Here is a 20,871-nt window from a genome sequence, read left to right on the forward strand (position 1 = left end):
GATTTTACCATGTTGGCCAGTCTGGTGTTGAACTCCTGACCTCAGGTGATCCGCCCTGCCTCAGCCTCCCAAAGTGTTGGGATTACAGGCATGAGCCATCACACCCAGCCTCAGCTCTATTATTTACTAACCGAATGACCCTGGACAAGTTACTTAACTGATGTGCCTCAGTTTCCTCTTCTGTAAAATGAGTGTAAACAAATGACTATTCGGAGGGTTGTTAGGAATAAATGAGTTAACAACTATGTATTTAAAAAGGACTTGGAACAGTGCTTGGCCTTTAGCAAGAGCTATATAAGTGTTAGCTATGGTTACTCTTCAGAGCAGTTTTTCTCATCCTTTTCTATGCTACGGACACCTATGGGAGTCTGGTGAAGTCTTAGGAACCCCTTCCCAGAATAATGCATGCGTCCTATAAGTAGGATTACAAAAGAAACCAATTATATTGGGGTACAATTTTCAAAATAAAAAGAAACGCACCTGTAATGTAGTAATATATGTGCTTCTTTATTAACACATTAAATAGCAAGCTCTATCAACAGGTCTAGTGACAACCATGATTTTTGAAATGGTGATGTTATTTTGAGAGATATGCAACAACCGTAATAATGAAAATCTGATCTCTCTTAGTGTCAAAGTCACAGGTGCTAATATTACTGCAGTTTGTTACCCACATCCCCTGGAAGGATATGCTATATTTCTGTTAGTAATAGTGAAAATAATGATGCAATGTCCCCTCTATCCAAGTCCATGGGCTCTTTGAATTCTATTCACTGACTCCTCAGGGGTCTTTTGGATTGTGGGTTAAGAACTGTGTCTAGAGGGAGCTCTCTGAACTTCTTCTGGTTCTGAGGGCTGCACAATTAAAAGAACTGTTTTTAGAGCAAACGGAAGCCATTAGTGAATACTTCTCTCTTGCCACCTCCAAAATTGTCTCTACCCACCCACACCATCCTTTCCTTGGGTCTCAGAGATGTCCTGTTTAGGGCTCACCCTTCCACTGGGTTTTGTGTCCCAGCCCCTCCCACTTTCTTGGGGATTTCTGCTACTGAGCATCCTCTCTCTTGATTGCATGCACCTCTGTCTCAAAACCATTAGAAAATAGGGAATAGGGGCTGAGTGCAGTGGTTCACGCCTGTAATCCTAACATTTTGGGAGGCTGAAGCAGCAGGATGTCTTGAGCCCAGGAGTTTGAGACCAGCCTGGGCAACATAGCAAGACCCTGTCTCCACACACACAAAAAAATAGGGAATAAAGTGATGTCAACCTTTACACGCACATACTCAACAGTTTGGATGCATGTCTCATGGGAACCTGAGGGCCAGAGGTGCGCAAAGGGGCCCAGCAAGGACACCAAAACAAGCAACATGCAGCATTGTGTCAAATTAGCCCTGCCAGGAAACAGAGAAAAACCAAGGTGGTCTTTCCTCCTGGGTGGTCTTCACTCCTGGGAGATAAAAACCACAAGATAACCCATTTAACTCTTGTGGGCACCTGCAGTTACCTCTGCAAAGACAGAGCTGCACTGGTTCCAGCTGGCTCTGAGGTGACATTGACAAATATAAAGAATCCCAATTATATCATCATCTATGTGAGGGGAAAAGAAGAACCCCAAGTGATGATTATACAGAGCCTGTCATTTCTGAGTGAGCTGGGGCACAATCTGAATGATTGGTTTAAACGCTGAAGGACTGCAGGGGACATGAAAATTACTGTGGCGAGCGTTTGAGAGGATGCTGAGGACGCATGTTGGCTGAGTGTTTGCCACTTGAATAAATGGGGCTGATGTCTGAATGAGCCTGAAGGATGACAGCCTCAGGTTATGATGACTTTACCGTTGCCTAAATCAACTGTCATTTTTCAGGCTTTGTGTAATCAGACCTTTCTGGCTGCGTTTGACATATTCATCACTTGCTCTTCCTAGAAACTCCCACTTGGCTTCCAGGAAGCCTGACTCTCCTGGTTCCTTGTACTCCTCTGATTGTTCTTTTGTCTCTTCCCTGGGTTCTTTTTCTTCTGCCCCCTCTCTGGGGAGCTTATCCATCTCCTGGTTTCAATACTCCCTCTCTGCTGAGGACTTCCCAGTCTCTACTTTGAGCTCATCTTCTCCACTGAACTTCAGAATCATATAGCAAATAATTTGCTGGCCCTCTACACCAGATGTCCTAAATTAAACTCAATCATTGCCCCCTAAAACTGCTGTATCTCAATTGGTTGCAGTACTAACTTCCCAGACACCCAAGCCAGATCCTGGGACTCACGCCCTCTTCACCCCATCTAAGCAACTGCCAAGTCCTGCTGATTTAACTCCTACATACTTTTTGGATCTGGCACCTCCTCCCACCTACTTTCCTATTATCACCATCCAAAATCTCTTGCCTGTACAATTGCAACTGGTCAGACTCCACTATTGTTGCTCTTAAAAGGATCATCCAAGAAACCAGCAGAAGCCTCTTCCTAAAACCCAATTTTTATTGTTACCCACTTGCTTTCAAACCCCTTCAGTGCCCCCTCTTCACTTTTTTTTTTTTTTTTGGAGGGAGTCTTGCTCTGTCGCCCAGGCTGGAGTGCAGTGGCACAATCTTGGCTTACTGCAGCCTCCACCTCCCAGGTTCAAGCCATTCTCATGCCTCAGCCTCCCGAGTAGCTGGGACTACAGGCGCCCACCACCACACCCGGCTAATTTTTGTATTTTTAGTAGAGACAGGGTTTCACCATGTTGGCCAGGCTGGTTTCGAACTCATGACCTCAGGTGATCTGCCCACCTCGGCCTCCCAAAGTGCTGAGATTACAGGCGTGAGCCACCGCGCCCGGCCCCCACCTCCTCACTTTTAAGGCTTTCCATAATCCGATGGCTGCTGGCTAACTTCGGCCTCTATAACACGACACTTTCCAGTAACAACACACTACTTGATACCCCCACAGTAGTGTTGCCAGATGAGGTATAGGATGCTCAGTAATTCAATTTGAATTTCAGATAAAGATGAATTTTTTTTTTTTGAGACAGAATCTTGCTCCGTCGCTCAGGCTGGAGTGCAGTGGCACGATCTCAGCTCACTGCAACCTCTGCCTCCTGGATTCAAGCAATTCTCCTGCCTCAGCCTCCCTAGTAGCTGGGACTACAGGCGCCCACCACCACCCTCAGCTAATTTTTGTATTTTTAGTAGAGACGAGGTTTCATCATGTTGGTCAGGCTGGTCTCGAACTCCTGACCTCAGATGATCCACCCACCTCGACCTCCCAAAGTACTAGGTGTGAGTCACTGTGCCCGGCCGAATAATTTTTTCATATAAGTAACCCCATGCAATCTTTGGGACATGCTTATATTGTAAAACTATTTGTTATTTATCTGAAATTCAGACTTGTGGGCACCCTGTATTTTTATTTGCTAAATGTGGCAACCCTACCCCACAGATAACCCCCAGGATGGTGCGATGCCCTTTCTGAGGGTCCCACAGCTCTGAACCAACACTTACCCACCTGAGAGACTGAGGATCTATTCTGATCTCTGTATTCTTGCTACGCAACACAGAGAGCCTGGCATAGAACAGATGGCAGTGTTTGCTAAGTGAATGAATGCATATGTGTGACATAGCAATAAACCTGTATCTTCCGGTGGAATCAGTAAGTGTTGTGATCAGTATACGGTGTCAGTTCCGCTTATATCCACCTTCCTTTCACAGTCTTGGAAAAATCACCTCATGGTTTACACATCCCCCCCAGCAGGTGAGCTAGAAAGCCAGGAGTCATCTGTAGACTTAGGGAAGCCATTATAGGACCAGTTGGGTTTTCTGTTTTTTATTCAGAGTTGGGAGGAACGGGAGGGAGACGACCATCTTCTGGCGATATGAAAGTCGAGAAAGGCAAACAGGAGGGGAGCAAGAGAGGAAAAGAAGAGGATGTGAAAAGCCCGAAGGAAGGCAGGAGAGCAAGCAGGTAGGAATAAAGGCGAGGAAGCGGGAGCCAGCTGGCACCACAGCGAGGAGTGACAGCCGCCGCCAGCAGGGGCCGGGAGCTGGGAGGAGGGAGGCTCAGGCAAGCCGCGCTGAGCCTTTCTTCTCCTTCCCGGACTCCTCACCACCCATCCTGCTAACCAAGGGCCTCCACCTTGCTCGTCGTCAGAGGCAGACAGCCAGGACTTGGCCCTCTTGGGCTTCCTAGCTCTCCAGCCCGGGAGTTAGACTAGTTTTCCAACTCCCCCGGCCCCAAATCCGGAGGACAATAATCCCTTCCGCTCCGCGCCCGCCAAGGTCGAGTTAGGAAAGACTTGGAACAGAATTAAACGGCTTTGGGGAAGATGAGTCAGCCGGGCGGGGCTGCAGCTGCCAGTGAAACCCCTGCCAGTGTGATTGGGCAACAACCAGAAGTAGGGGGCCCGCGGGGTGGTGGTGCCATCCCTTAAAGGCAGTTTATGTAATAAGTCTTGATCGCGCACCCACTAAAGGGGCGGCTTTGGGGTCAGCCTCAATTTCCTCCACTGTGAAGTGGGAATATGAATACTTGACTTACCCGAAACGAATCATGTCTGCAAGGTGCCTGGGCTATAAAAAGCGGTCAGTCAGTAGTCAGGGTCGTGCTTAGTGCAGTGCCCTCCACCCTAGGCCACTTTCGCCATGTGAGACTGTCCCAAAGGCGGGGATGTGGGGTGCAGTGGGGAGCCCCTGATCGGGCACGGGCAGAAGACAAGTTCTTTTTTTTCTGCCACTTCCAGGTGAGGAAGAAAAGACGCCTGCTCCGGAACCAAGGGTTGGGTGGCGATGTACTGGCCTCACCCGCTTTAAGCAAAGTCACCTTAGATTTACCATGTTTGCTATTCACTCATTCATTTTCTTTATTAGAGGGACCGCTGATTAAACGGAAGGACTTACACTAAGACTCCAGTACGAGGCTGTACTATAGACCTGACCGAGTGAGCATGAGAAGACGAGACCCGGGAGAAGGAGGGCGACAGCGGGCACCGAGATCCACAGGTCCAGAGTCTAGTCGCCACCCACACCCTGTCTTTTGGGAGCGGTGCGCGCCATCTGCGCATGCGCTCCCCATCCCTGCCAGGTCCCCGGCGGGGTCAGCCGGCTCGCTAGTGGAGGTGCTACCCGCGCATGCGTGTCCTGCTCACAAGGCGCTCCCAGTGCGGCTGGAGTGTCTCCAGTGGAGCTGGCAGTTGGGAGGACGGAGGCCCGGCCCATAGCGGGTGGCTGTTAGGAGGTATGGATAAAGGACCTGTGTATCTTGGTGCCCGCTATCGCCCTCCTTCTCCCGAGGTCTCGTCTTCTCACACTCACTCGGTGTGTGACAGCGACAGGTCACAGAGGGCGGTAAAGTGCGGCGCCCTTGGGGCGGTTTCGTCTGGCGCGGAGTAGAGGTGGCCGGCAGTTGTGGTTGCTCCTTTCACCTGGACTCACCTGTGTGGTCCCCTGGCAGGGACTAAAAACCAGAAGACGGAGGGGAGTGAATGTGTTTGACTCGGAGAAAACCCCTCTTGAGCCTGCCCTCACATCCTTACAAGGGACCCAGTCTGAGGTCCAGTCGTCCCCAAACCATCTACTCCCCCACCACCCCCTTCCCTGACTAAAGGCTAAATTTGGGCGGTAACCACGCCCTACCCTATCCCCTTGGAGTCCTTCAGTCAGCTCCAAAGGCCCACCCCACATTCTGGGGGCCTCTGAGTCAAAAAGGAGGGCCCATTGGGCAGGGTGGAGTTGAGGGACCTGCTGTGGAGATGTCTCTGGCCTGGGGAAACCACTGCTTCCTCATCTGCCACTGAGACTGAGGAAGACCCGCAGATGGGCCTTGGCAAGCACCCAGAAGAATAACTCCAGACCACCATTCAGGAAGTTAAGACAGTGGGAGATTGGGTTAATGACCTTGACCCCAGACCCCTGTAAGCAAAGGAAAGGGAGCCTCTGGCTGCTCCTTCTGCAGATGTTAAGTTGAGGCTTCAGGGACCTTAAAACCTAATGGTTCTTATGAATGAGAAACATTCATACCCAGTAGTACTGTTTAACTCACATACCATGTCTCAGGATCTGTTGTGAGCATATTAACTCTTATTTACTTATTTATTTATTTATTTATTATTTTATTTTATTTTTTTGAGACAGAGTCTCACTCTGTCACCCAGGGTGGAGTGCAGTGGCTTGATCTCAGCTCACTGCAACCTCTGCTTCCCGGGTTCAAGCAATTCTCCTGCCTCAGCCTCCCAAGTAGCTGGAGTTGCAGGTGCGTGCCACCAAGCCTGGCTAATTTTTTTTTTTTTTTTTTTTTTTTTTTGCTATTTTTTTAAGTAGAGATGGGGTTTCACCATGTTGACCAAGCTGGTCTCGAACTCCTGACCTCAGGTGATCTGCCCCTCTTGGCCTCCCAAAGTGCTGGGATTGCAGGCATGAGCCACTCTGGTCAATTTTTGTATTTTTAGTAGAGACGGGGTTTCACTATGTTGGCCAGGCTGGTCTCGAACGCCTGACCTCAGGTGATCCACCTGCCTCAGCCTCCCAAAGTGCTGGGATTACAGGCATGAGCAACCGCACCCGGCCCATATTAACTCCTTTTTGTTTTGTTTTGTTTTTTGAGACAGAGTCCCGCTCTGTTGCCAGGCTGGAGTGCAGTGGCACGATCTCAGCTCACTGCAACCTCCACCTCCCGGGTTCAAGCGATTCTCCTGCCTCAGCCTCCTGAGTAGCTGAGATTACAGGCATGTGCCACCACGCCTGGCTAGTTTTTGTATTTTTAGTAGAGACGGGGTTTCACCATGTTGGCCAGGATGGTCTCGATCTCCTGACCTTGTGATCCACCCACCTCGGCCTCCCAAAATGCTGGGATTACAGGCCTGAGCCACCGCGCCCGGCCATATTTACTCTTAATCCTCACAACAACCCTATGAGGTAGGCATTACCATCCTCCTCGTTTTACAGATGAAGAAAGTGAGTACTGAAAAGTTAAGCCACTTCCCAAGTTCTCACAACTAGTCAGAAGCAAAGCAGGACTTCAAACTCAGGCAGTCTGGCTCCAGAGTCTGCACTCTTTTGAACACAAGTGATACTGCTCTGGGGAAGAGAACAGATAAGAGAGACCCAGTAGAGGTCAAGATTGGAACTCATTTCCTAAGCACCTTCTCTCACACTATTTCAATCTTCCAAATGACCCTGTGAGGGATGAATCTGAGGCAAAGAGAGGTTACATATTTTTAAAGAAATATATTACTCATGACACTTATTAAAGATGGTAGGGCCAGGCTTTATTCAAGGCCATGGCGACAGGTATGCAGACCACTGCAATGGGGTCTTGCAGTGGGAGAAAGATTGGACTCAACTCTAAGTCCAACAATGACAAGTGGAGATTTGTAACCAAGGAGCAGGGTGGGGTCAGTGGATGAGAAATTACTAAGAGGAAACATCTAGGACAAGGGGTTTCTGGCTAAACTGACTTGATAGGATTATTGCTGAAGGCAGGCCAGGATGATAAGAATCCAGTGTAGTCAGATACCAAGGGTGGGAAATTTCCCCTAAATTGACTTAGCAGGATTCTTGCTCAAACTAGATTCAATAAGGATAGAGAGAGTCCTTATAAGGACCTTTATAAGGACAGGTCGGGCCTAGTCAAGCAGAGTACCTGGAGGAGACTGACTAAGGTTTTGGTCAAAGGAGACAGTCTTTGTCAAATATCTTGCCCAGCTGGGCAAGGTGGCACATACCTGCAATCCCAACACTTAGGGAGGCCAAGGTGGGAGGATCGCTTGAAGCCAGGAGTTCAAGACCAGCCTGGGTGACATAGCGAGACCCCATCTCTACCCCAAAAAATGTTTTGGGATTTTTTGAGACAGGGTCTTGATCTGTCACCCAGGCTGGAGTACTGTGGCGCAATTTTGCCTCACTTGCAGCCTTGACCTCCTAGGTTCAAGTGATCCTCCTGCCTCAGCCTCCAGAGGAGCTGGGACCACAGGTGTGCACCACCATGCCTCGCTAATTTGTGTTTTTTTTTTTTTTTTGTAAAGAAGGGGTCTCACCATGCTGTCCAGGCTGGTCTTGAACTCCTAGGCTCAAGCAATCCTCCCACCTAGGCCTCCCAAAGTGCTGGAATTACAGGAATGAGCCACTGCATCCGGCTACAAAATTTTTTTTTTTAATCTTGCCCTAGGTCACACAAGTAGTAGTTGGACCAAGTTGATGAAGCAGCCTGACTCAGGCAACACATTAGTTAACCAAGACAAAAGATGAGACGAAGATCCAAGGTCTCTTCCAGCCTTGGGGCCTTTCACTACATGGATTTTTTTTTGTTTTTTTTTTGAGACGGAGTCTCGCTCTGCTGCCTAGGCTGGAGTGCAGTGGCGTGATCTCAGCTCACTGCAACCTCTGTCTCCCGGGTTCCAGCAATTCTACTGCCTCAGCCTCCTGAGTAGCTGGGATTACAGGTGTGGGCCACCACGCCCAGCTAATTTTTTTTTTTAATTTTTAGTACAGACGAGGTTTCACCGTGTTGGCCAAGCTGGTCTTGAACTCCTGACCTCAGGTGATCCACCCACCTAGGCCTCCCAAAGTGCCAGGGTTACAGGCGTGAGCCACCACGCCCGGCCCACTACATGCATTTTAACAAACATTTATTTGTTAATTCAGCAGATGTTTATTATGCTGGGTGTTCTCGGAGGCACTGAGGACTCAGCAGTGAACAAAATACACGTGGTCCCTGTCTGCAACTCTCTGAAGGAGGGTGAAGGTAAAGAAACGCAGCCAACATTAGTTAGTGGTAAAAACCGATTTTATTCAATAACTACTGACAGTAGAGGAAAGAGCTGACCTTCATTCTTATTTGCACAGAGGTGACTAGAAGTTTTGTTTTGTTTTTTGAGATGGAGTCTCACTCTGTTGCCCAGGCTGCAGTGCAGTGGCACGATCTCGGCTCACTGCATCCTCCCAGGTTCAAGTGATTCTCCTGCCTCAGCCTCCCAGGTAGCTGGGATTACAGGCACGCACTTTGGCCTCCCAAAGTGCTGAGATTACAGGCGTAAGCCACTGCACCCGGTCCATGACTAGGAGTTTTATTTTTTATTTCTATTTTTATTTTTTATCTTTTGAGATCTTGCTCCGTTGCCCAGGCTGGATTGCTGTGGCGGGATCTCAGCTCACTGCAAACTCCGCCTCCGGGTTCACGCCATTCTCCTGCCTCAGCCTCCCAAGTAGCTGGGATTACAGGTGCACACCACACACCTGGCTAATTTTTTTTGTATTTTTAGTAGAGACAGGGTTTCGCCGTTTTAGCCAGGACGGTCTCGATCTCCTGACCTTGTGATCCACCCCCCTCGGACTCCCAAAGTGCTCAGATTACAGGCGTGAGCCACCGCGGCCTCATAATGGTAAACTTTTCTTAGAGCTAAGGAAGAAGGTGGTCAGGACCCATCCTTGTCAGGTGTTGGCTAGGACGAATGACAACACTCTTTTGACAGCCCTGAGCTTTTTCAGACTGGAACTCAAAAGGGAGCTGGGCTGCCCCCAAGCGGTAGCCTTAGGCTACTAGAAGCTATGACAAAGTTTGGTCAAGTCTCTTAGTGCAGGGATTTCAATGCAGTGTTTCTGCATAGAGTTTGTGCAGTTTGAGGGGGAGTGTGGAACCAACAATAAACATGTAAATGACTTTCAGGTAGTGATATTTGAAGACAAGGAGGGTTGGGAGAAGGAATTGACTATTTTGGTGAACTGAGAATCCAGAAATACAAAGGCCTGGGAAGAACAAGTGAAAAGCCCCGAGGCAGGACCAGGCCTGTCTTTTGCCAGGGCAGGAGGGAAGTCCCGTTTTCCTGGAGCACGGGTAGCACTCAATGAAAGCAGTGAACAGGGTGAGACTAAGGCAGGGGATGGTGGAACAATTGAAGTCTGAGATCTTGGAGATACTCAGGGGCCAGATCACAAGGACTATGTGCCAGCAGGCCCACCCCATAAACTCATGCAAATTTACACTGTATAAGGGCAGCTTGTGCTGAAGGGATGAGGACAGGGACCTAAAATTGCACCTGTACTATGTTCACCAAGTTGAACAGTACATCCTGGTACAGGGCTAAGTCAGCCAGAAGAAAAGGGTGCCTTTTCCCAATAACCACAAGTTAGGCAAACTGTGAGCCAGAGGGGTTGCATCTGCCCAGAGGGGCACTGCTGTGGTCTGAATGTTTGTGCCCCCTCACCACTAAATTCATAAGTTGAAATCCTAACCCCCAAGGTGATGTTATTGGGAGATGGGACCCCTTGGGAGCTGGGCTCCACCTTCATGAGTGGGATTAGTGCTCTTATAAAACAGGCCCAAAGGAGCTCAATTGCCCCTTCCACCAGGTGAGGACACAGTGAGAAGGTCTCATCTATGAACTAGGAAGTGGGTCCTCATCAGACACTGAATCTGCCAGTGCCTTGATCTTGGACTTTACAGCCTCCAGAGCTGTGAGAAATGATTTTCAGTTGTTTATAAACTACCCAGTTTATGGTTTTTTGTTGTTGTTGTTGTTATAGCAGCCCAAATAGACTAAGACAGGCATTTTTGTCTAAATAGCATGAAGGGGGCTGGACACGGTGGCTCATGCTTGTAATCCCAGCACTTTGGGAGACCAAGGCGGGCGGATCACCTGAGGTCAAGGGTTCAAGACCAGCCTGGCCAACATGGTGAAACCCTGTCTCTACTAAAAATACAAAAATTAGCCAGGTGTGGTATGTGTGCCTACAATCCCAGCTACTCCGGGAGCTGAGGCAGGAGAATTGCTTGAACTCGGGAGGCAGAAGTTGCAGTGAGCCAAGATCTTGCCACTGCACTTCAGCCTGGGTGACACAGTGAGACTCTGTCTAAAAAAAAAACCAACAATAATAATAAGTATGAAGGTGTTCTATGGGTTAGCTGTGGCTTGTGGGCCAGGCGCTGAGCTAGCAGTTGCCAGGGTAGCAGACCAGTTATGAGGTTATTGAAAAAGCTGAGGCAGCTGTCTTAAGAAAAGATAGCCATGAAAAATGAGTTTATTTTACATTATTACAATGGCCCATAGTGGCTGTTCAATGGGCATGTTCAGCACCTCCATGGAGAAACTGCTGTGACAGCTGTACAAGGGAAGGGATGATATGTTCAGGTACTCATTGATATTTGAGAGTGACTTCATCCAGATGAATGAACCCCTCTTTCCCCTCTTCCTCCTGCATTCCCTTCTCTCTCCCCACTCAAGACCTTCCTCAGTCTCTCTCACATTCCTTTATTTATTTTTTTTTTTGAGACAGTCTTGCTCTGTCACCCAGGCTGGAGAGCAATTGTGCGATCTCAGCTCACTGCAAACCTCTGCCTCCTGGGTTCAAGCGATTCTCATGCCTCAGCCTCCCAAATAGCTGGGATTACAGGCATGCACACCACGCCCAGCTAGTTTTTGTATTTTTAGTAGAGATGGGGTTTCACCATGTTGGCCAGGCTGGTCTCGAACTCCTGAGCTCAAGTGATCCACCCACTTCAGGCTCCCAAAGTGCTAGGATTACAGGCATGAGCCACCATGCCCGGCCTCCTTTTATTTCTTCAACAGAGCATTTATTAAGCACTAGTATGTACAGCACATGCAAAAATGTCCTCGGTGATGTCTCCAAAATCAGGTAGAGGAAACAGACAAGTTTTAAAAAAAATTTATTGAGTTATCAATTTATGCATCTCTATCTTACAAAAAGGATTTGGAGCAGCTGTCAATTCCAAGATTTATCTTCTCCTGCCACTATACCAGGATGGACAGCAGACCTAAGCTAGGGCAAGATGATAAGAATTCCTTTTATTTATTTTGCTTTAAAAATGTTTATATTATAGGCCAGGCGTGGTGGCTCACACCTGTAATCTCAGCACTTTGGGAGGCTGTAATCCCAGCTATTTGGGAGCTTGAGGCATGAGAATCGCTTGAACCCAGGAGGCAGAGGTGGGCAGATTGCTTGAGCTCAGGAGTTTGAGACCAGCCTGGACAACATGGCAAAACACCATCTCTACGAAAAATACAAAAATTAGCTGGGCATGATGGTGTGTGCCTGTAATCTCACCTACTTGGGAGACTGAGGCAGGAGAATCAATTGAACCCAGGAGGCGGAGGTTGCAGTGAGCCGAGATCGCGCAACTGGACTCCAGCCTGGGTGACAGAGCAAGACCCCATCTCAAAAAAAAAAGTTTATATTATTATATTTATGTTGTATATATTTTATCTTCTTTTCAAGTGTGCAGAAGGGAATGATAGAAAATAAAACACTCCCAGTTATATCAGATCTTCACATTTTGCCATGTTTACTTTGGATTTAATTTTTTTGTTTTTTTTGACACGGAGTTTCACTCTTGTCGCCCAGGTGGGAGTGCAATGGCATGATCTCGGCTCCCTGCAACTTCCGCCTCCCAGGTTCAAGCGATTCTCCTGCCTCAGCCACCCAAGTAGCTAGGATTACAGGTGCCTGCCACCATGCCTGGCTAATTTTTGTAATTTTAGTAGAGATGGGGTTTCACCATGTTGACCAGGTTAGTCTCAAACTCCTGACCTCAGGTGATGTACCCACCTCGGCCTCCCAAAGTGCTGGGTTTACAGGTGTGAGCCACCACGCCCGGCCTAGATTTAATTTTTTTAAAATAAAGCATGAAAGATCCAGTTGACTCTCCCTTGATTCCCTTCCCTAGGTCCCCAAGATGCATCCCCTGTAAGCCCTCAGTTTCCCTTGTCCTGAATTTGGAGTTTTTCATTCCCATACATGTTTTGTCCTTCAATTTTATATGAATGTATTCATAAATATTTTCTAGTAATTTAAAGAACATGATATGGTCTTGTTTTGTGTGTCTTGAAACCTTAGACCCGTATTGACACTGTGGGGCCCCTCCTGCAGGTTGCTTTTTATCATTCAACGTTGTCTATATTTGTACACATAGCTCTAGATATCTCTTAATTGACATGGTGCTCTCCAGCATCCAAGGACTTCAGGGTCCATTATTTTCTATGATCCTCACAACAAATGTCATGACCCCCTCAGGACTCAAGAAGAATCTGAGACTCAGAGAGTGAAGTGAAGACCACAAAGGGGCAGAGCCCCAGGTTTCTGACTCCTCGCTCACTGTGGCTCCTCTGCTTGGGTGCTATCTGAATAATACCATGAGTCGCATCATTAAGACAAGAAGGGTGAGTAACCAGAGGGCAGGCAAGTGGGAGAGAGAGGAAAGGAGCATGGAGAAGAGGGTAGAAAGGAAGGGTAGACAAGGGAAGGAAAAAAAAGGGGGCAGAACCAGCCGAGGGAGCTGTATAGCTTTAAATCTATCAGTGATTCTCATACTCAACCTTGGCCACTCATTGGGATCACCTGGGGAGCTTCGCCAACTAGTGATGCCTGGAATCCACCCCCAGAAATTCTAACATAATTGGCCTAGAGGGAGGACTGAATAGGAGGATGTTTAAAAGCTCCCCAGCTGGTTTGAATGTATAGTTGGGGTTGCAAGTCATTGACTAAGCAAAGCAATTTGTCAGGCAGTGAATTGGCTGAGGGGGCGAAACTCAAAGGCTGGCTTGTTAACATTAATAAGATCTTACACCTTGAAGGCTGGCTTGATAATACGATGTAAATAAGGTATTGAGATCTTAGGCCTAGATTCTATCAACAGAAATGGGCTAAAATGAAGGAGGTGATAATCCATTTTCCTTAGGGTTGTTCATACTAGTCTTACACTATTGTGTTCAGTCACTGGGGCTTTGACTTGAAGGAGAGACCAGCAATTTTCACAATGAATACCAGTAAACCTCTACAGAGTAACAGAATTCAGCAAACACTCTAAGTACTTCCTTTATGCTGGGCCTGTGCTACAGGGAAGGAAGACAGAGATGAGAAAATCATAATCCTTGCCCTCAAGAAGCTCAGACAAACAGGCAACCTGGACATATATACAGACAATTAACTCAATGGGCTAAGTGCTAGAGATAAGTCCAAGGAACAGAAAGCAGAGAACACCTAACTCTGCCTTGGGAAGACTGGCAGAGGGGCTAAGGGTAGGCTTCACAGGAGGGCTGCATGAGTGAACCAAGTCTTGAAGGTTGAGTAGGAGTTGGTTAAGGGCATGGTTGAGGCTGGGAGTTAGGAAGAGCATGTGCAAAGGCTTAGGGTGGTAGAAGCACATGGAACACATATGTGGCAGGGGAGAAGCTGGTGATGAGGCTGGAAAGATGGGGGCCTTGTGTGCCATACCCAGAAGTCCTGGCTTGACTCTGTAGGTAGCCAGGCATCATCGAAGCAAGGAATATAGGGAGAGCAGGGAGGGCCTTATGGAGAGGTGGCATCTAAGCTGGGTCTTGGAGGAGTAGTAGAATTTCAACAGGCAGGGATGTGGGATGGAGAAGAAGGCTTCCCAAGAAGGGACAGGAGCAGAGAAAAGTGTGAGCAAAGATGTGGAGGCAGGATGAGTTTGACATGTGTCAGACACAGTGAAGGAACCGATCCTCTGGTAGGAGTGATCACAGTCATCTGGGGCACTTTTTTTTTTGAGACGGAGTCTTGCTCTGTCGCCCAGGCTGGAGTGCAGTGGCGCGATCTCGGCTCACTACAAGCTCCGCCTCCTGGGTTCACGCCATTCTGCCTCAGCCTCCCCAGTAGCTGGGACTACAGGCGCCTGCCACCACGCCCAGCTAATTTTTTTGTATTTTTTTGTGGAGACAGGGTTTCATCGTGTTAGCCAGGATGGTCTCGATCTCCTGACCTCGTGATCCACCCGCCTCGGCCTCCCAAAGTGCTGGGATTACAGGCGTGAGCCACCGCGCCCAGCCTATCTGGGGCACTTTTTTAAAAAATCTTTTTTTTTTTTTTTTTTTTTTGAGACAGAGTCTGGCTCTGTCGCCCAGGCTAGAGTGCAGTGGTGTGATCTTGGCTCACTGCAACCTCCACCTCCCAGGTTGATTTGATTCTCCTGCCTCAGCCTCCCAAGTAACTGGGACTACAGGCACATGCCACCACACCTGGCTAATTTTTGTATTTTTAGTAGAGATGAGATTTTGCCATGTTGGCCAGGCTGGTCTTGAACTCCTGGTCTCAAGTGATCCACCTGCCTCGGCCTCCCAAAGTGCTGGGATTACAAGCATGAGCCACTGTGCCTGGCCAAAATATCTTTTTTTATTTCTTTACTTTCTGAATACACTTACTTTAAATTAAGAAAAAAAAAAAAAAAGCCTGGCGCAGTGGCTTTTGCCTGTAATCTCAGCACTTTGTGGAGGCCAAGGTGGGAGGATTGACTGAGCTCAGGAGTTCAAGACCAGCCTGGGCAACACGGTGAGACCCTGTCTCAATAAATAAATAAATAAATTTTAAAAAGAAAAAAGGATAAAATATCAATCCCTGGCCTCTACTCCCCTCCCATCCTCCAAGATGATTCTAATTTATATGGTCTGGTAGCGCAGTCCTGGCATCAGTATATTTTAAAAGTCCCCCAGGTGATCATAATCTGCAGCTGGGCTTGAGAGCCACAGCTGTAGGGGAGCTGTTGAGGACATGGATGGAAAGGTCGGCTAGAGCCAGATACCAGTGACTATAAATTAGCTAATGTTTATTGATTTTTTTTTTTCAGACGTGGTCTCTGTTGCCCAGGCTGGAGTGCACTGGTGCAATCACGGCTCACTGCAACCTTGACCTGCTGTGCTTAAGTGAGCCTCTCACCTCAGCCTCCTGAGTAGCTGGGACCATAGGCATGTGCCACCTTGCCCAGCTAATTTAAAAAATTTTTTGGTAGAGACAGAGTCCTGCTATGTTGCCTAGGCTGGTCTGGAACTCCTGAGCTCAAGTGATCCTCCTGCCTCAGCCTCCCAAAGTGCTAGGATTATAGGCATGAGCCACCTCGTCTGGCCTATTGAATGTGAACTGTGTACCATTCACTTAGTGTATATTAATCCATTTAATCTTCACAACTCTATGAGGATGGGTACTATTATCATCCTTGTGTTGCAGCTGTGGAAACATAATTTGTGCAACGTCATATGCCAAAGTGGCAGTCTGGCTTTCAAGGCATATCCTAGAAGGGCTTGTATTCCAGGCCAAGAGGTTGGCTTTTCTTCTGTAATCACCTTTGTTAGTTCAATGTGTATTCATCCAGAATTTTTCTTTATGCATCTGCAAGCAAGTACCCATACACATTTCCCCCTTTCTTTCTTTCTTTCTTTTTTTTTTTTTTTGAGATAGAGTCTCACTCTGTCACCCAGGCTGGAGTGGAGTGGCATGATTTGCCTCACTGCAACCTCTGGCCCCCGGGTTCAAGCAATTCTCCTGCCTCAGATTACAGGCATGCACTAAAAAGGTAGCATACTCTTTACACCTTCTGTGCCTTGCTTTTATGAACAATGTATCCTGGAAATCATTACACATCAGTACATAGAGAGCTTCCCCATTCTTTTTTTTTTTTTAACAGCTCATTAGCATTTCTTTGTGTGCATGTACCCTACTTGATTTCATCTTGGATTGGTTTCAGTTTCTGTCTATCAAAATGCTGTAATGAATTATCTTGTTTATGTGCCATTTTGCGTATTCCCAGAAATGAAATTGCTGGGTTAAGGGGTAGGTAGATGTGCATTTGTAATTTAAATAGGTGTTGCCAAATTGTCCTCTGTAGATGTTGTACTGTTTTGCATTCCTACCTGCAGTGTATAAGAGTATGTTGGCACTTAAAAAATTTTTAGAATGCTGGGCGCGGTGGCTCAAGCCTGTAATCCCAGCACTTTGGGAGGCCGAGGCGGGTGGAACATGAGGTCAGGAGATCGAGACCATCCTGGCTAACATGGTGAAACCCTGTCTCTACTAAAAATACAAAAAATTAGCCGGGCGTGGTGGCGGGCGCCTGTAGTCCCAGCTACTCAGGAGGCCGAGGCAGGAAAATGGCGTGAACCCGGGAGGCGGAGCTTGCAGTGAGCCAAGATCACGCCACTGCACTCCAGCCTGGGCAATGGAGTGAGACTCCGTCTCGAAAAAAAAGAAACATTTTTTTAGATTCAGGGGGTACATGTACAGGTTTGTTACATAGGTATATTGCATGATGCTGAGGTTTGGGCTTCTATTGTACCTGTTACCTGAATAATGAATACAGCACCCAATAGGTAGTTTTTCTTTTTTCTTTTTCTTTTCTTTTCTTTCTTTTTCCCTTTTCTTTTTTTTTTTTTTTTTTTGACAAGGCCTTGCTCTGTTGCCCAGGCTGGAGTGCAGTGGCGCCATCTCAGCTCACTGTTACCTCCACCTCCTGGGTTCAAGCGATTCTCCTGCCTCAGCCTCCCAAGTAGCTAGGACTACAGGCATGTGCCACCAACACTGGCTAATTTTTGTATTTTTAGTAGAGACGGGGTTTCGCCTGTTGCCCAGGCTAGTCTCGAACTCCTGACCTCAGGTGATCCACCCGCCTCGGCATCCCAAGGTTCTGGGATTACAGGCGTGAGCCACCGCACCTGGCCACAATAGGTTGTTTTTCAACCTTTGCCCACCTTCCCTCACTCTCTCCTTTTGGAGACCCCAGTGTCCATTGTTCCCATCTTTATGTCTGTTTGTATCCAATGTTTAGCTCCCACTTATAAGTGAGAACATGTGGTGTTTGTTTCTTTTTTCCCAATTAGATCCTGATATTTTAGGGCCAGGTGTGGTGGCTCATACTTGTAATCCCAGCACTTTGGGAGACCAAGGCGGGTGGATTGCTTGAGCTCAGGAGTTTGAGACCAGCCTGGGCAACAAGTCAAAACCGCATTCTACAAAAAGTATTAGCCAGGCGTGGTGGCATGCGCCTGTAGTCCCAGCTACTCAGGAGGATGAGGTGGGAGGATTGCTTGAGCCCAAGAGGCAGAGGTTGCAGTGAGCTGAGATCACACCACTGCACTCCAGCCTAGGTGACATAGCGAGACTCTGTCTCAAAAAAAAAAAAATCCTGATATTTAAATGTGGATTTTTTTTCAACTTTTATTATAGATCAAAGGGTACATGCACAGATTTGTTACATGGGTAAATTGCATGACACTGAGGCTTGGGGTCCCAATCATCATATTGCCCAGGCAGTAAGCATAGTACCCAACAGGTGGTTTTTCAGCCCACGCCCTTCTCTCTCCCTCTCCCATCTAATGGTTCCCAGTATCTATTTTTCCCATCTTTTTTTGTTTTAGTTTGCAAGATAATTTTTATTTTTACTTCCTTTAAAAAATGGATATTAATATTCAATATATATGTATACCTTAAAACTTCACCCAGGTTTACAAAAATTAGTCAGGCGTGGCGGCACATGCCTGTAATCCCAGCTACTCAGGAGGCTGAGGCACGAGAATCACTTGAACCTGGGAGGCAGAGGTTGCAGTGAGCTGAGATCGCGCCACTGCACTCCAGCCTGGGTGACAGAGCAAGACTCCATCTCATAAAAAAACAAAAAACAAAAAACAAACAAACAAACAAAAACAACAAAAAAAACTTCACCCAGGCTACTCTGGGCACACTGTCCATGGGTTAGTCCTGCTCTGTAAGGAGCAGTAAAAAACAACAACAAAATCTCCCAATTTAGTGAAAACAAGGCATTCAATGGCAGACCAGCAGCAGAAACTGCTTATTACCTAATAATCATTTTATGAAGTCATATCTATATAAAAACAAACACTAAAGAGAATAGACAACTAAAGTGACAGGCATACTTATAAATAAATACCAGATTACCAGATTTTAAATAGTAATCTATAAAAGTTTTACTACCTAAGGATTTTCACTCAAAGAAGAAAAAATACATAGTAACGCCAAGCTTGCAGAATGGGGAGTTAACAGATACATTTTCTCTTAATGGAAACCTATCTAGCTTCAGTAGCATTTCTGGATGAAGCATCAAGTTACTGTTGCATTTTTTTTTTAATTTTTTTATATTTATTGAGACGGAGTCTCTCTCTGTCACCAGGCTGGAGTACAGTGGTGCGATCTCAGCTCACTGCAACCTCCGCCTCCCGGGTTCAAGCCATTCTCCTGCCTCAGCCTCCCGAGTAGCTGGGACTACAGGCACATGCCATCACGCCCAGCTAATTTTTGTATTTTTAGTAGAAACGGGGTTTCACCATGTTGGCCAGGATGGTCTCAATCTCTGGACCTCGTGGTCCGCCTGCCTTGGCTGGGATTACAGGCGTGAGCCACTGCGCCCAGCCTTTTTTTTTTTTTTTTGAGATGGAGTTTCACTCTTGTTGCCCAGGCTGGAGTGCAATGGTGCAATCTCGGCTCACAGCAACCTCTGCCTCCCGGGTTCAAGCGATTCTCCTGCTTCAGCCTCCCAAGTAGCTGGGATTACAGGCATGTGCCACCATGCCCGGCTAATTTTGTATTTTTAGTAGAGACAAGGTTTCTCCATGTTGGTCAGGCTGGTCTGGAACTCCTGACCTCAGGTGATCTGCCCACCTCGGCCTTCCACAGTGCTGGGATTAAAGGCATGAGCCACCATGCCTGGCCACTGTTGCACATTTTTAAAAGACTGGTCCAGCTATGTTTCCTCTCATGTTAAATCATTCTCTTCATTTAAAGTATTGGCGGGAGCATCATTACATAGATTGTCTAGAATGTCGTTGTTTAATCCATTTGACTCCTCCTTTTGATCTTCATCAGTATTAACCTCTTCAATTGTCTGTACCCTGGGTGTATTCATTAACATTATCATTTCCTAGGGACTATTACTCAGCAGCTTTGCCTGCCTTCTTTCCAAAGCCGGTTGTTTATTTCTCTCAATCCTTTGTTGTTGCTCATCTGTTAGGCTTCTACTTGACTCAGAAGCAAACATCTCACTTTCAGATGAGTTTGTCAGAAAGGGATCTAATTCAGTAGCAGTTACACCATGTCCATTATTTTCCCCAACTTCCTCATTATTGCTAACAACATATTCATGTAAAATAGGGAGATCAAGTCAAATTCATTTTAAACAGGTCTGAATTTCCTTTTTATTTCTCAGGTATTCAACTCTGTCAATAAAATCCTCAAACTGCAGTTTAGGGAATTGCCTACGTGCCCAGTGTTCCATGTGTCTGATTAGCATCTTTAAGTCTTCAGCCTCATGACTTTTACCTTTGAATTTTGCCTTATCAAATACATGCCTTAAGGCTGGAAGCCCTCTCTCTGAAATTAATCTGTGAGCATCCAGCTTGGATATATTTCTTTTAACTGCTCTCTTTGGAGGTACAGGAACAAGTGCTCCACTTCCTGACTATCAGGTTCAGCTCCTTCACCATCTTGTCTCTCTGGAGAGGCTGGAGGTGGGAAAGGAGGAAAAGTTTCATCTTCTACATGCTCATAATCTGGAAGGTCAATCATGCCATTCTCCTGTGGTTCTAGCATCTTTTCCTCTGGCTTTCCTCCCTTTCTGGACGCTCCTGGATTTTCTTTCCAGGTTCATCTAACCTCACAGACAGCAGGGGCCACAGTGCAGAGCTCAGCATGCAAACTAAGCATGCTTCTTCTATTTTTCCCATCTTTACATTCATGTGTATTCAGTGTTTAGCTTCCACTTATAAGTGAGAACATGTGGTATTTGTTTTTCTTTTCCTGTATTAATCTGCTTAGGATAATGGCCTCCAGCTGCATCCATGTTGCTGCAAAGGACATGACTGCGTTCTTTTTTATGACTGTGTAGTATTCCATGGTGTATATCTGACACATTTTCTTTATCCAATCTGCTGTTGATGGGCATCTAGGCTAATTCCATGTGTTTGTTATTGTGACTAGTGCTGCAATGTGTCTTTTTGGTAGAACGATTTCTTTTCTTTTGGGTATATACCCAGTATGTGGGCACATTTTTAAAGACTTACTTAATTTTTGAATATGTGATACGCATATGCTTCAGAAGCAAAGGTGAAAAGGAGTGCAGTGGGCTGGGCATGGTGGCTCACGCCTGTAATCCCAG

At 46.9% G+C, this 20,871-nt stretch overlaps 1 pseudogene; it reads right to left on the reverse strand.

Moving 5' to 3' along the window:
* Positions 1–5,303: 5,303 nt before the first annotated feature.
* On the reverse strand, positions 5,304–20,310 carry LOC100612551 (TIMELESS-interacting protein-like; annotated as a pseudogene).
* Positions 20,311–20,871: the final 561 nt, after the last annotated feature.

This window comes from Pan troglodytes, chromosome X (genome assembly GCF_028858775.2).
Source record: "Pan troglodytes isolate AG18354 chromosome X, NHGRI_mPanTro3-v2.0_pri, whole genome shotgun sequence".
NCBI classification, from domain to species: domain Eukaryota; kingdom Metazoa; phylum Chordata; class Mammalia; order Primates; family Hominidae; genus Pan; species Pan troglodytes.